The following is a 16854-nucleotide window of genomic DNA, read 5'->3' as shown; positions in this document are numbered from 1 at the left end:
ATGAAGCAGGGATCATTGTAGAAAAGTCATCTTCGGATTGGTCGGAGACAAACTTCAGCAAGATCATCCTTGGTTTGTAGGCGTTGATAATGAACCTGTATTGGCTTAGAAGTCAGAATGTTAATTTGGTCTTTAATAAATTGTGTCATTCTTTTGACGAGGCAGGGGCCTACAGCAACTATAAGGAGGAGACCGAAAAGCGGTCCCATATTGTGAGTGGCGGCATCTGCTTTAGCATTGCCTTCTGCCAGAGGCCCAGGAAGCTCTGAATGTCCTCGGATATGTCCAATGAATAAAGGATCTCGTCTAGCCCAAACAAGAAGCTGAACCGTTTGTAATTGTTCCATGATAGTAGATTGCCTGCCAATATAAGGGGCTGTTTCAATAACTAAGGCTAAATTGGCAACATAGAGACTATCAGTATACATATTAAGTGGGGTGGAGTTGTAAAGTTTAAGGGCCATAATTAGAGCCTCAACTTCTGATCTTTGGGCAGACAGTTTAGGAACAGGGTGTCGAATTACTTGAGATCCATCAAAAACAACAGCAAATCCCCCTTTAGCTCCGTCTGTATAAACAGTCTGAGCTCCCGGGATAGGTTCCCCTTTAATAATTTTAGGAAAAATAATAGAACATTTTTTAAGGCCTTCTAGAAGTTTATGTCGGGGAAGTGATTATCAATTTGACCTTTGAAATTACAGAGAAAAAGACACCAAAGATCATGTTCTTGTTGTAATTATAAAGTCATATCCTGGGTATAAGGCTGAATGAGAATGTCAAAAGTTTTTCCAAATAGTGCATCACCCAAATATTTGGCTTTCCAGATCAGATTTATCACTAGTTCATAAAAGGGAGTTATCACCCGAGAGTTAGAAGCGGGTAGATGGACCCAATAGATGGGACTTGTTTGTTAAAACACTCCAGTAGGAGTTAATTTTGATGGCAGGATTATAAATGATAGGGGTATAGAATAATCTATCTGGGTAACCTGTATCTTTTGTGGGGCTGTTTTTATTAACCTGAGTGCCTTCAAGGCTTTTGGAGTAGGTTTTCACAGGGAGGTGGGTGAGGGGTCTCCTCTCAAAAGGTCATACAGGGATTTAAGTTAGTAGTTCAATATACTTAATGTTTAATCAACAATGTGAATTTATTTACCAAAATTAATCTTTATCTTAAACAGTAAGAATTATTAGGCAATAAGGATCTTTCTTTAAAAAATAAACTTACATTTTAATAGGTGTTTATCATATCAAAATATGGACAAAATTTTTGTTCACATTAGTATAGTTAAATTAGGAAAATAACCTGAAATACCCTTAAATTAATTATAGTCAGTTTAGTATATATAAATCTCTTTTTTAATTGTTCTAACTTTTTACATCATCTGTTTAGATAACAATATAAAAATCTCTCTCTCCCTTTTTTTTTTTTTTTTTTTAGGAAAATGAATATAAAGACCTTGTTTTACCCAAAGATGATTTCTTTCTTCTTTTTGGGATCCATGTGTGCTTTTTCTTTGTTGAAGCATCTTTTTCTTAAAAAAAAATATACTTTGGAACAATTTCTGAAAACCTTAGAATCTATAAACAAATTATTATACTTTGATAAGAAATATCAATGAAAATATAGTTAAAACCCTTAGATATTTTGTAGAAATAATTATAATAATTTATCATCTTATAAGTTTAAACAGTAACCTTGAGAATTAGAAACTACTTGATTGTATTTTCACTTAAAAGCAAATTTATAGTAAACACATTTATCTCAAATATCTGTAACTGAAAAGGCAGAGTATCTGATAAATGTAGATATAAAACATAAATTATGGGTTTCCTGTTGAAGAAAAACAATTAGGCAAATATATATTAACTAATCAATTAGGCATGTGTTAATTAATTTATGGATTAACAAATATAGGTTATTTAAATATCTAAAAAATATATATTAAGAATAAGAACTTAACTTATAATTGTATTAATTTTATGTAACCACGTGGTCTTAAAATATTTGGATCCATTTTAATTTATTTTTAACTAGGAGTGCACTCTTTTATGTGACGTCACTTGATGTAACTGAAATAAGATCCTTGAGTATACATTTTTATTTTTATAGTTAGCAATGAAAATAAGGATTTTTTGGTCATCACAGGAACTTTGCCGGCTTGTTCCTGTGGCGAGCAAATGCATCCTTATAACCTCCAAAATTAAAGGTAAAATATAAAGAAGCATATTTGATATCTCTCATCAATAGAACATTATTTAGTAACACAACTATAAAGAAAAAGGTTATTTAACTTAGAACTAGCTTAAATTTAGGACTGTAACATAGAAACTTGTAGAATTAAATTTTGTCTGAAAAAGATATCTTTCGTTAGCATTTACAGGTAGGCATCTTTTAAAAATACAGGCTCTGAGCAGCTCCGGTAGAAATCTGAAACACAGCAGTACAGGTTAGTGGCTGGAAGGCGGGACTAGAAGTCCTGTCTGAGTGACTGTGGAAGAACCAATCAGTAGCCCCAAAAGTGTGGGAGGTGGGACCAGGAAGCCGCTCTTCCGGCCAGGCAGCCCATGGTTACCATGGCGATGCAAACAACATGGAGTCTGTTGCCCATTTTTGGGGCAAAAGTTCCCTAAGTTTTCCTAGCCGATTGTATTTTGTTTGATTTTTGTCTGCATTTTTCCCCGCCTGGCCAATATCTTACTGCGGTAGCAGCTTGTTCTGTCTCTGGACCACCCTGTACACTCTGCCTTCTGGGGTTGTCCTCGTCCCAATCGGGGTTATAAGGAGGGAGCGCAACAGGGATTGGGGCCATAGGTGCTTTAAATCTTGACTTTTTCATTCGACCCTCCAGTTCCTCTATCTCCCTTTCCAGTTCCTCCTCCTGCCAGCTGTTACCATGGAGCCCAGTTAGTAACTCCCTTATCTTAGAAATGTACTCAGCACTGTGAAGCCCAGCTCAAGGCCAGAGGCCTTGTTTACATATTTTTGTGAAAAACTAGTAAGGGAGTGTCTAGCGCCTGGAGTGCTAATTTTTCAGACAGTAGCCAAATAAAACAGGGAAACATGAAAATAGGAAATTTATCTACATTGAACTTTTTTGTAGAGATTGTTTTGTAGAAAATCCTAAAATAAGCCATGGTGAATATTCTGGAGAAGGTCAGTTAAGACTCTTCTGTGGGCCTATTAGGGAGGGGGAAGATGAGAAGGCAGGGTTGAGAGCAGCTAGGGTGGATCTAAGAATGAAGAAGGAGATATGAAAGAATAATGGGAAAGGGATAAGGACTCTGCCATTTGTTCTTCCTGGACCTGATTAAGGGCCTGTTCGCATTCAGCAAGCTGCTCCTTAATCTTCACTTTATCAGTTAAAAAAGCATCCTTAACCAGTCTCCATAAAGAGAAAGTGGCGATTGGGATACTTTCCGGACCTTGATCCCTCAACAATCTTTGTAAATCACATCTGACCTGATCCAAATCATTGTTATTAAGAAATCCCCCTGTAAGAAACTAAGGACATGCCTGGGCAATAACTTCAACGAATTCTGTTACGGTTTTTGTTTTTATTCCTGTTCCTTGTGTGTTCAACAGCTCTCTGAGTTCGTTGGCCAGACGAACTTTAGCTGCTGAGTTACCCATGGTGCGCACCCCTTTTCCCCTTCTCTTATGGAAGGTCTCTTTTCCCCTTCTCTTATGGAAGGTCTCCAATTCTCCCCCTTCTCTTATGGAAGGTGAGTCCCGTCCGCTTACCTCCGCTTTCCGGTCGGTGGGACTTCCAATCTGCCGCGTCCGGCGATTGTATTTTGCATTTTTCCCCTTGTTTTGTTTTGCTAGACATTTATTTATCTTCTTAATGTTTTTAAAGATCAAGCTCTTTGTTTTGCCAAAATTTTTAGGTTCTTTCGATTTCATTCCTTATTGCTCTCTCTTCCTCCCTTTCCTTCCTTCTTGAAACCTCAGTGGAAGGAGTTAATCTTGTGTCTCACGTCAATACTCGTGTGAGCATTGAGCTTCACAAGTCTCTTTAGCTTGTCTACCTGTCTTTGTCAGTTTCCACAAAAAACAGGGCCTGAGGAAAAAGTATTTTCACAAAAATGTCATTAGGGTATGCAATCTCAGGGAACACAAGAGAGAATAAAGGAAAATGGAACAGAGGACCAAGAAAAGCCAATATGAGGTATTTGAACTTGTAGAATGCATATTTAATTATTTCTCAGGACATCCTATTCTAAGGAGAAAAGAAAGAATAGATCTGCTAGTCTACATTTTCCACTGGTTAAAGGTTTATCCCTTGTGGTGGTAAACTCTTGCTTGGGTTTTGTGCCATTTTGTATAAATATGTGTTAAGGAGTTGAGCTCCATCAGGTTGTATCCGTGTGAAGCACTTTTCCTCTATTAATTAGGATGCTTACTGAAATTTTGGGTTTGCATAATTTATCAGTCTCTGTGGCAGAATAGACTTGATGATAGCTAATCTAAAGTGAAGGTTCAGTGTAACATACAGCTTGGATATTGCATAATCAGGAATAAGTCACAAGTAGGAAACATCTAATCATTCTGCAGTACTGTCTGGTGGAACAACATAGTAGTGCTGCCTGCCACTCTGGACCCACATCTTTGGGGAACACATGCTCTGACCTCTGATGCAGCTTCCCCTGAAGAACCAGATCTTCATTACCGTAAGAGATTCCCTACTATTCTACCTGCAAGTCTCATATATGTCTGGATGGCAGAAGTCAGGTTCCACACAGGATCCTTCCCATAGAAGACATAACTTTTAGCTCTATGACCCTAAGGAGGTAGAATTTAAGAATTCGACTGGAAAGGCTTTGAATGGGTGCTAACAGAGCCAATTCACTACTGGTTTAGCTGCAACAAGTCTAGAATTGTCCATTTAAGCAAGTTCATTTTATTGTTCTTAATTTGTTAGTGTTTTAAAATTTTTAAATGCCTACAGAAACTTTTCAAATAAATTTTATGCACCACAGCCTTAAGATTTATTGTATGATTTTATTGTTTGCCAAGGCTTCCTGCAAGAGAAATAAGTATAGGTACACATAAGAAGAGGTTGGACCATGGCCCATAAGCCTCAGTTTAGGTCCCAAAGAGAGGGAAATGATGAGGTCATTCGCTTTCTATATGATATGTAAGTCACAAATTGAGTTAACCAGAAGAAAATGATTTACAGTAGATGGGGTAGAGAGAGAAGATGGGAGGGAAGGGGAGGGGGGATATTAGAGGATAGGAAAGGTAGCAGAATACAACAGTCACTAATATGGCAGTATGTAAAAATGTGATGTGTAACCGATGTGATTCTGCAATCTGTATTTGGGGTAAAATGGGAGTTCATAACCCAATTGATTCTAATCTATGAAATATGATTTGTCATGAGCTTTGTAATGTTGTGAACATCCAATAAAAAAAAAAAGAATGTTGAAATATTCTATCATGGTATTATGGTTAATCTCTAATATTATGAGTTATATTGAATGAGTATTTCTAATGCTAAGGCATCTTTACACTCTCAGGACAAACTACTTAATCATTATGCATTATTTCGGTGAGTGTATTTTTAAATTCATTATCTTCTTCATTGTTTTTTTCAGATATGTTATTGTCTAGTTCTTTACATATTTTAATGAAATCTTCATAAACAACATTTTCAATAGTTACACTGTGATTATTTTAATGTTTTGCTTTTATAAGTAATCATTTAATGTATTTTTTTCAATTCTAATGACTCATCTTTATTGATAAAATGGGCTTCTATCCAGTATATGCTCTCAGACACAAATTTAAGGTTCTTAAAAATAAGACAATGGAAAACTCATTAGAAATAAAGTAAATGTCTTTCAACACCTAACACCTTAAAATTATATCCAAACAATAAGAACAAGAATAAATTAACTCAGTGTTATTTGTTTATAAAAATATTTGTCAAGTAATATTTAATAATTAGACTGCCTAATGAATTGCTTCAGATATTATTTCAAATGGGTAGCTTATTTTCTTTCTTTAATTCTTCCTTGGAATAAAAACTATTTTTTTTTTTTTTTTTTTTTGTGGGGGGGACCAGGGATTGAACTCAAGAGCACTATTTAATGTTATGGAGCCACATCCCTAGCCCTATTTTTGTATTTTATTAGAGACAGGGTCTCACTGAGTTGCTTAGGGCCTCACTAAATTGCTTAGACTGGCTTTGAACTCATGATCCTCCTGCCTCAGGAGCTGATGGGATTACAGGTATACTCTAACTTGCCCAACCAGATAAAAACTATTTGAATGAATAAATGCACCTGTTGAGAGCCACAACCAAGTCAAGATGGCGTCTGGCATTTTGCCAAAAGGAGTGGTTGAGGGGGTAGCGCCAGCGAGCCATTAAGATGATGATAATTAAGTTAAGCTGTGTATAATTATTAAGATAATGACTGATTGCTGTAACTGGATCATGCTAAATTGAAACAAGCTGTGTATTCAGTTGTGTATATGGACCTCTGCTGTCCCGAAAAAGGGTGGCTCCTGCTACCTCGGGTGCCCCCTACTTTTGAGTTCTCATGGAGTTCCCGTTAAGTTCTGGTTGAGTTCCCGTGAAGTTCTCAAATAAAGTAGTTCCTGTTTGAACCTACAAGTAGCCCCTGACCTCCTGGTTATTTGTGCCCAGCCAGACTGCGGCATGCACCATTGAATTAAGAGTTATTTTCCTAAAAACCAACAAAAAAGTTTAAAAATAAAAAGCTGCCATTTACTCATAAAATTAAGATCTCTGAATGAAAAAAGGAATCTATTTGATGTTTTGGGCCATTAGTCCTTTTCTAATAAATCAGCCCTATCTATCCTTCTCACCTCAAACTTAAGATAGAACATTTCTGAAGTGAAAAGTACTTTTGAATTTTAGCAATATATGAAATTATAAAGATCACCACATGTAAAGATCTTTGATAAATATACTTAAAGGTAGAATTTGCTACTTGTGTAAATTTTAATATATATCAATGTAAATGAATATTATATATTTAGTCATATTTGATACCATTATTTTATTTTATAATCACAAAAAAAATAAGAAAAAAACCAGTTTTTAATTATTGTTAAAGCAAATTTCTGTATTGGTGGACTTTAAAAATATTTACATACTATTTGATTTTTTTAACCCCATTTAAAAATGGAAGGTGATAAGAAAAATGTCACAGGTTATGAGAAAAGATGGAATTTTAAAATAGATACAGAATTTTTTCTTTGAAATTTGAACCTACTTTTCTCTAAATCAAGAGCCATTATTTAAAAAATGGCTACATGAGCCAGAGGAATTCTGAATTTACTTTGAAATTACTATATCTATCTTAATACATCAAGCATTTCAACTCTGTCATTTAAACGAACTATAAAATATCCTTCAGTATCAACCAGAAAAAGAAAACTCTTGTTTTCATTATTTACTGAAAACCAAAAGCTATTCTTTCAGAGGAGTAGTTTGACCTTAATAAAATCTTCCTTAGAAAGTAACATTCCTATTCTTTTATTGCTGAAATGACATTTCATACACTTTAGCGTATTATGGACAATTTTTAACTAAGTATCAGTTATGGTACATTAGCTATAAAATTAAATTGCCTCTTTTATTAGTGATGCATGCCAAACATCTACAGCATTTAAACTTGAATTTTCTTTGACAAAAATATCAATTAATGGGAAAGGAGACAATCAATAAAGCTGAAGACTCATGGTCCATAAGCTATTTTCTAACTGTGACACCAAACAACAAGGACAAAATTTAGAATGAGGATCTTCCATTCATAAAACCATGTTAAAATCTTAAATTTTTAAATTGGTATAATTCTATGAATTCCCAAACATTTTCAGGTAATATTCAAGTTTAAGTACATCCAGAAAGCCAACAGCCTGGCTGAATGCCCTTGATCTATTAAGAAGTCACTGTGAAAACCCTTCCTCTGTTCACCAATTAACAATGGTGTTTTGGAATAGAGTTTATGACCATTACCTATACATTTTTTTTCTGTTGTTATTGCTTTGAGAGTTGAACTGTATATATTATAGAGGGGAAAAACAAGGTTGGCTGAATTGAGTCTTCTTTAATTGACTAGTTTTGATGACCATTTGAAGCCATGCATGAAGTTCCCAGACTTGGAAGCCCTTTAGCTCTTCCTTAGACTCAGTTCACTATTGGTCACTAATGCTGACAAAGACATACTTTCTGAAGCACTGCCCTATGAGTCATAAGTGATTTTCAAATTATTCCAAGGATCTCTCTCAATCCTTTGTTTTCTTGTTCAAGTTGGAATATTCTTTCCTGTTCTTTGCAGCCCTGTTGCTCACCCATTTCAATGGCCCTCCTCATTCCTGTTGCCTTTTCAGTGATCCGATCAGCATGTGCTTCTAACACATTCTGATGTGCTTCCAAGTGCCTCCCCTCCAGTCCATGTTGAGATGCTTCAAGGAAGAATCCTTTGGCTTTATTATGATGTACCATGTCAGTCTTGGAGTGTTGCTCCTTTAACTTCATTATCATAGCTGGATCATCTTTTTTTGCTAGCCATGAGCAATATAAACATTTCTTTCTTAGTTGCTCATTGTAAGTTCCAAGACAGACTCATGTTCTTCGGGGATGTATGCATTTTTTTGTTCTCTTGTTGCAATTCTCGGATTTGTCTGTTTTCTTGCTGAATTCCCATAACCAATGTGGACTGTAGCTGATGTCTTGGGACTTAAGTTCTTGAACTTCTTCCTGTCACTGTGTCCTTGCTTCTACTTGTTGAGAACTGTGGTTTGCTCAGGATATCATTATGATCTCTCAATCTTCCAACAAGGGCTCTAGTGTCAGCCTCGTTGGTGCAACTCAGTTCTAGAATACTTAGCTCTCAGTCTCTCCAGTCATCAGCTGTGGCGACTAACTAGGTTACAAAGCTTCTGCCAACCCTGACTTAAGCACCCAAGGCAAGAGCCCTTGTTCTGCCTCTTCAGCTAGAAGACGAAGAACCTGACAGAGAGAGCCGGGGCAGCTGAAGAACCCGGGGGCTCAGACCCAGCTCTGGGAGGCAATTTGCATGAGAGATAGTGGTCTAAAAGTAACGAAAGTATATTTTTGCAGCAGAATTAAAATTGTTGAGTGACAAGTTTTTTCTTTTTCTTTTTTTTTTTAAGAGTTATATCAAACTGCTTCCACCAGAAAGTGGGAGTGTGACTGTTGGGCTGCCCCCTCTAGCAGCATTGAATATTCTCATTAAAAAAATTAAAATTCTTGGGCCACATAAAAAAATAAAATAAAGGTGTTGTGTCCATCAAAAACTAAAAAATAAGTATTAAAAAATTCTCTCTCAAAAAAATTCTTGCTCATTAAAATGCAAGAAAAGTTGTTTGTTCATTTTGATTACTGATAAAAGATATTTTTTCCCTTCAAATTTTAGCATACCCGCATCATTTCCTCTTCTTTTTTTCTTATAAGAAATTTTTGATTAAAATTTTTATTAAATTCCATCATACATTCAGAGAAATACTGTAAGACATGGTAGAACTCGGCACCTAACAAAAGCAGAGTGAATATTCTTCTTGATTGCACATAAAGCATTTTGTCAGTATTATTATGTAGACAATAAACGTTTCCAAAAAATTTTCAGAGATTAAAATATGAAGTATATTCTGACTACAATGGAATGAAATTAGAAATCTTTCAGAGAAAGAAATTTAGTAAATTAAAAAATTGTGGAAATTAAACAATACACTCCTAAATAATTAGCAGTGTCAAAGAAGAAGTCATAATGCTAATTAGAAATGCTTTCATATAAAAAACTAGAAACACAAAATATCAAAACTTATAGAACTCAGCGAAAGCAGTATTTAAAGAAATATTGATATGTGTAAATAGCTGTATATAGTTGTTACATAGCTGTATTATTATAATCCGGAATCAGAAAGGGGACATTATTACTGATTTTACAGAAACAAAAAGGAATTACTATAAACAAAAGTGTAGATATGCCAAAAGTTTAGATAATTCAAATGACATGGATAAATTCTTTTAGAAATACACAAACTCCCCAAACTGATTCAAGAACAAAGGTATGAACTGGCATCCCTTATGAATATCAAGATAATCATCCTTCTCAAAATACTATCAATTTGATTCCAAAAACCACACAAAGTATTATATACCATGACCAAGTGGCTTTTATCCCAGGAATGCAATCTTGGATCATCATATGAGAATCAATCAATGTAACACACCACTATCTGTAGACTAAAGGACAAAAACCACAAATAATAAAATTATTTGACAGAATTTAACACTTTTCATGCTAAAAACACTCAGCAAACTAGGAATAAAAGGGAATTTCCTCAAACTAAAGAATGATAAAGGGATAAAGGACATCTAAAATAAATCTATAGGAAACATCATATTTAATGGTAAAGGACAAAATGCTTTCCTCCTAAGACCAGGGAAATGACAAAGATGTCCATTCTGATCACATATTCAGCGTTATGCTGGAGCTCCTATTCAGGAAATTTAGCAAGGAAAAGAACATAAAATGCATTCATATTGGACATAAAATTGGTAAAGTTTTCTCTATTTCGGATGACAGTATTTTGTACAATCCTGAGGAATTCACATAAAATCCGAAATATATGGGTTTTCAGTAAGGTTGCAGGATACAAGATCAATCTAAAAAATAACGTGTATCTCTGTTCTCTTTCAGTGAATAGTCCAAAAATAAAATGAGGCAAACTTTTCTCTTTGTGACACTACCAAAAAGGAAAATAGGAACAAATGTAGCAAAAGAAGTGCAAGATTTATACACTGAAACATACAAAGCCTCCTTGAAAGCAATTAAAGCCCTAAATAAATAGGAGACATTCTGTGTTCATTGATCACAAGATTTGATATTGTTAGAAGAGTAACATTTTCCACATTGATTTCATATTCAGTATAATCCATATCAAGATTCCAGCTGCCTTCTATGCATGAATTGACAAACTGTTTCTAAACTTCATATCAGAATGCATCTATAATTGCTAAGGCAATTTGAAAAAGGAACCACAAAGTTGGGGGGATTACCCTTCTTGATTTGAAACTGACTACCAGACCAAATAAATCAATTGGAACATGACATGCATCAGTACAAATTATTCTTTTAAATAGATGAATAACATTGCATTGTGTAATTATACCACATATTGTTGATCACTAAAAAGTTATGCTACCACTTATAAATAGGCCCAACTTTTCTTTTTTTCTTTTTAGTTGCATTTTGGGGTTGTACCACAGCCCTTTGCATTCGTTAGGCAAATGCTCTACCACTGAGCTACATTCCTAGCCCCATGGGAACCATTTTTAAGAAGATGACACTGTTTAATTTTGTCAGGTGGCAAAAAAGTCATTGCTATTTTAGGAAAACAAATATATATTTGAACTTTCTCTGATTTTCTTGTTTATTTGTTTATTTATTTTTGATTTTGAAGTGGAATCATCTGTTATTTTTAACCTTTAATCATCATTTCATTTTAACCTTTCATCAAATGAACAAGTATCTAAGATTAAAGACATTTAAGGAATATTTTGTGACTCTTCAGAGAAGCAAAACTATGGAGTTTTATGTTTAGGAAATGAAACTTGTATCATTTATTCTTTAAAATTGATTTTCTTCACTACCACTAGCACACTTATTTGTGCTATGAAAGCAAATTCTGTTCTACTGCAAAATTACCTTTTATCTGATTTTAAAAGCAAAATTCCAGGGCTGGGGTTGTAGCTCAATGGTAGAGCGCTTGCCTGGCATGTGTGAGGCACTGGGTTCGATCCTTGGTACCACATATAAATAAATAAAGAACAAAAGTTTAAAAAAAAGCAAAGTTTCAGTTAAATGACAATATCCTCTAGCTTAGAATACTAAAATTCAGCTTGGTTCTTTGAAAATAATTTTATTAATTTATTTTTGGTTATGAGCAATCAGGAGCCATTTTAAATGCTATTTATTCATTAGCATAATTGCTTTTCAATGAAGTAAGACCAAATGTGCATTCTGAGAACTGTATTATTATAATATTTGGGAATTGTTTAGGAAACATCCTTGTCTTATATCCTGAGCGTCTGTGAATGTCATCCAGTTTAGAAGGCACACCTAAAACCAAGAAACAATCAAATGACTGACTTTTCCCCCCATGCACTGTGACTAAGAGGGAGGGTTTTCATCTTCACAATAAGAGGAAATCTCATTTCTTTGCAACGGATTTCCAACATTATCTCTGCTCGTTGCTTAAGGAGAAACTATAATAGCAAATTTTGTTTTAAAAATAAGTGATAATTTGATGTTACGAAGAATCGCCACACATGTATGTTTTCCTTTTCTTTTCGTTTTAGACCAGTGTTTGTTAGTCAGTGTTAAAGGGAAATTTATTTTAAATAGCAATGTGACCAGCAAAGCTTTAAAAGTTCTCAGCAATGTGTCCATGGGGTGTTTGGAAAGGCCATTTCAGGTCTCATCTTCATGCCCCATTACAGAGTTAAAATTTGTAGCTAATTACTTTCACTAACCTCTGAATCTACTGACATGGCTTTCTTTTTCTTTTATGAAGCTCAAAAGTGATTTGTTTACTTTTGTCTTTGTCCAGACTTGAAAGAAAAAAATTTGTTCGGATGTTGGATGTTTTATAAGCAGGATGTGTTCTTATAATGAAGAGAATTAATAGGTTGAGGAAACACAGGGGAAGCAATTTTTCAGTTGGACGACTATTATGTCAGAGTGATAATGCCTAACAGTTCCTTCTGAGTAGTATGATTGCTTTTCACCACAGATCATAGACAGACATTAAATATGGGCACGTTTTATTCACAAATAAATATTTTTACTTGATTTGGCCCCAGCAAAACTTTTGAAATAGAAGCAATTCTATTTATTGTTATAAATAGAATTATATTTGGGAGGAATAATTTAAAACAAAAAGACAATGTATGTAGCTAAGTAAAGATAAAGTAAGCCTCAGAGAGAATAACAAAATCAAAGAAGGAATTTAACATTTTAAAGTAAAGACAGCTTATTATGTGTATGTGCAGAGAAATATAAAGGGTACACAAGCAAATTTCAGAGGTTATATTAAAAATAACATTCAGACGATTTATTTATGTTCTATTGATGACATAATTGAAACATTCATTTCATCAATTTGTGTTAACACTGTACAATATAGAAAGCCTCCTGTGCTTGACTGGTAAAGAAAATGGGCACATGTAAATTTACAAATATATTCTATTTTCTCCTCATTGTTAAATCCTTTTCCTTTTCATTTTAGTTTTCTTGCTTCATGAGTATCACACATAAAACGGGAGATGTCAAAAGGATGTGAATCTCAGGAACACAGAAGAAAGAGAAAGAGGAACGAAGAATGTAATAAAGGATTTCCTAAATTACTAAATTTCAATCTTTAATTTTTTTTTGCAAAGTTCTTTGCTGTTTTTTGTTTTTTTTCCCCCCACAAAGAGAGTTAGGAATGTCATACTTGGTAACAATGTAATCTGCCTCTTGGGATTTTTTTTTCCCCAATGATAAAACCTGCTGAAACCAATGTATTTTTTTTATTGATAAAGGTTCAGAAGTTCAATTAATTTTTGTTTGCTAGATAATTATTTATGTAAACGCTACATAAAAGGCAGCACAGGTTTAATGAGGAAATGAGAAACGAGAAAATCTGAGTTTTGAGCTATTCCTTTGGTATATGATAGAATTTCCAAGATGCCTGTCTTGAGTTTTCCTTTGTACATCTAAGTGGAGGTAATATGGCCAGACTGACTGACCCTACAGGGTTATTAATGGGGCAAAATTAGATAATACCTGTTTGGACATGTGCTCAAAAAAAAAAAAAAACTAAAAGAAATCATTAAAAGGCAGAGTTAATATTACTGATAAACAAAAATTCTGAAAATTTGTTATTTTAAGTTTTCCAAGTTGTCCTTTCTTCTTTTTTTTGCAGGATGCTCAATACTGATATCATGTTTAGTTATGTGTATGAATTATTGTCAAGTCCAGTGAGACAGAACTTTAATTTAAAAAAGTATCCAAAAGCATAAAAGCAACAGAAAATACTAACTCTTCAGCAAAATGTTATACCGTGTTTTGCCTTCCTTCTATCCATTCAGCTGAATATATTTGCTGTGAAATATTAAAATTTAAATTAAAATAATTAAAATTATTTTTTGTCACTCAATACTTTATGTGCCAGATATTTTCTGTGGACCTTACATGTATATCTTATGTAATTCTCACACTAGTCCCATGAGGTCATTACTCTTTATGATCCTAGAATGTCATGAGCTGTATTATTTTAATCTGGAATCATCTCTGCCAAAAAAACCAAAAAATTAAAAAAAACCCTTACTTCCTTGAGCATGCTACAAATCCAATTTATGAAACAACAGGCATGATTGTTGTTTATATTTTTTGGCAATTACAGAATACTATTCATTAACTTGAAAGAGCTAGTTTACTAAGGATATTCCCCCAATAGGAAATAACAATTAGTAAGTGTGGGAAGTTAAAAATGCAATTTTGAATTATGTTTATAGAACCAGAACTTTTAGATGGTAATCCTATATTCCAACTAACATAACTAAAGTAATGTAATGTAAAAGACAATTAGTCAAACACCATCAATGTTTTTAAAATTTAGAAGCAGATACATTTGCTAATTTTTCCCCCTTCTGAAAGTGGTATCAGAAATGAATCCAATATAGTTGGGATCTAATAACACTGAATTCTTTAAACCTAAAGTTAACATTTCCTCAAGAAAATTGATTATATTAGTATTTTTATTTTATGAACTGCTTTATTGATGTATCTTGAAATACACAGACCTTCACATACTTTTTTTTAAAGAGAGAGAGAATTTTTTATTTTTATTTATTTATTTATTTTTTACTGGTTGTTCAAAACATTACAAAGCTCTTGACATATCATGTTTCATACATTAGATTCAAGTTGGTTATGAACTCCCAATTTTACCCCATATACAGGTTGCAGAATCACATCGGTTACACATCCACATTTTTACATAATGCCCTATTAGTAACTGTTGTATTCTGCTACCTTTCCTATCCTCTACTATCCCCCGAGAGAGAATTTTTTAATATTTATTTTTTAGTTTTCGGTGGACACAACATCTTTATTATTTTATTTTATTTGTTATGTGGTGCTGAGGATCGAACCCAGCGCCCCGCGCACACCAGGCGAGCACACTACCGCTTGAGCCACATCCCCAGCCCAACCTTCACATACTTAATGTGTGACAATTGATGAGTTTGAACACATGCAGAACTCATGATACCATCAGAAAAATTGAGATAATAGACATATCCAACACTTCCAAAAGTTTCCTTGTGTCTCCCTGTTTTTTTTTGCATGTGTGTGATAACCCCACATGAGATTTACCCTCTTAACCAGTTTTGCAGTGCACAATACTATCTTGTTCACTATAAGCAATATGTTGTTTGGCAGATCTCTAGAACTCATTCATCTAGTTTTTTATACCCATTGAGTAGCTTCTCATTTTTCCCACCATCAGTCCCTGGCAACCATTATCATATTCTCTGCCTCTATGAGTTTGATACCTCATGTAAATGGAACCATCCAGTCTTTGTCCTTCTGCAACTGGCTTATTTCAGTTGGTTTAATGTCTTCCAGCTTCATCCATGTTGTTACAAATGGCAGGATTTCCTTCTTTCGTAAGGACAAGTAATATTTTATTGTATATATGTACAATATATTCTTTATTCATTCATCTATCCACAGACATTTAGGTTGTTTTCATACCTTATCTATTATGAATAGTGCTGCAATGAATGCTGGAGTGCAGATATCTTTTTGAGATACTGATTTCAATGATTTTGGATATATACTCAGAAGTGGGATTGCTGGATCATGTGGTAGTTTTATTTTTAAAATATTGAGGAACCTCCATACTGTTTTCCAAAACTGTTACACCATTTTACATTTCTATCAGCAGGGTACAAAGGCACAAGTTTTTCCAGATCCTCACCAACACTTACCTTTAAAACTTTTTAAAACAATAATCATCTTAACAGTCATGATTAGATCTCATTGTAGTTTTGTTTTGCATTTCCCTAATAATTAAAGATGTTGAAGTGTTTCTATATAACTTTTAGCCATTTGTGCAACTTTTGGGGGGAAACATTTGTTCAAGTCCTTTACTGCACACAAAAATCAACTGAAAGTAGAATAAAAACTTAAATGAAAAACCCAAATCTGTCAAACTTCTGGAAGAAAAAGTAAGGGAAATGCTCCTTGACACTGGCCTTGAGAATGCTTTCTTGGCTATGGCACTACACACAGGCAACGAAAGCAAAAATAGAAAAGTAGAATTATTTCAAACGAAAAAATATTTGCACAACAGAGGAAACAATCAACAGAATGAAAAGCAGCCTATGGAATGGGGGAACATGATTGCAAACCGTGTTATCTGATAAGGGGTTGTTTTTCAAAAATTATATAAGGAACTCCAGAATCTCAATTCCTCTAGTTCTTTTGAAACTTGACATTTTGCTAGTGGACAGATGAAAATGATGTGCATGATTTTGGAGTAACTATTTGGAGTAACAAAACTATTGAGGAAAATGTTTTTCAGGGTCATTAGCATTCACATGAAAATTTATAAATTTAAAAATAAAATAAATAGTTATCTTTAGCCATGGAGTATTCTTACATGGTATTCCATTTACATTATTATAAACTTTGGTTCCAGATATAAGACAATTTTAAATATTTGACTCTACTCCACAAATTTGAAGTACTTTTTTAAAGCTTAAAATATGTTTCACTTCCTGCCAAAGTAGGAAATATA

The 16854-nt window shown here is 33.9% G+C and overlaps 1 pseudogene across 1 annotated transcript in view; it reads right to left on the bottom strand.

Moving 5' to 3' along the window:
- Positions 1-8147: 8147 nt before the first annotated feature.
- Positions 8148-16854, bottom strand: part of LOC308635037 (FGFR1 oncogene partner 2-like) — a 69563-nt pseudogene continuing 60856 nt past the window's right edge. Inside the window, exon 2 of the transcript in view lies at positions 8148-8771. The product of the transcript in view is annotated as an FGFR1 oncogene partner 2-like (transcript). The remainder of the gene's footprint in view (positions 8772-16854) is intronic.

The sequence above is a fragment of the Spermophilus citellus genome, assembly GCF_964194105.1.
Source record: "Spermophilus citellus genome assembly, chromosome: 16".
NCBI lineage: Eukaryota > Metazoa > Chordata > Mammalia > Rodentia > Sciuridae > Spermophilus > Spermophilus citellus.
Note: the sequence above shows the minus strand (reverse complement) of the source record. Positions and strands in the feature narration are given on the sequence as shown.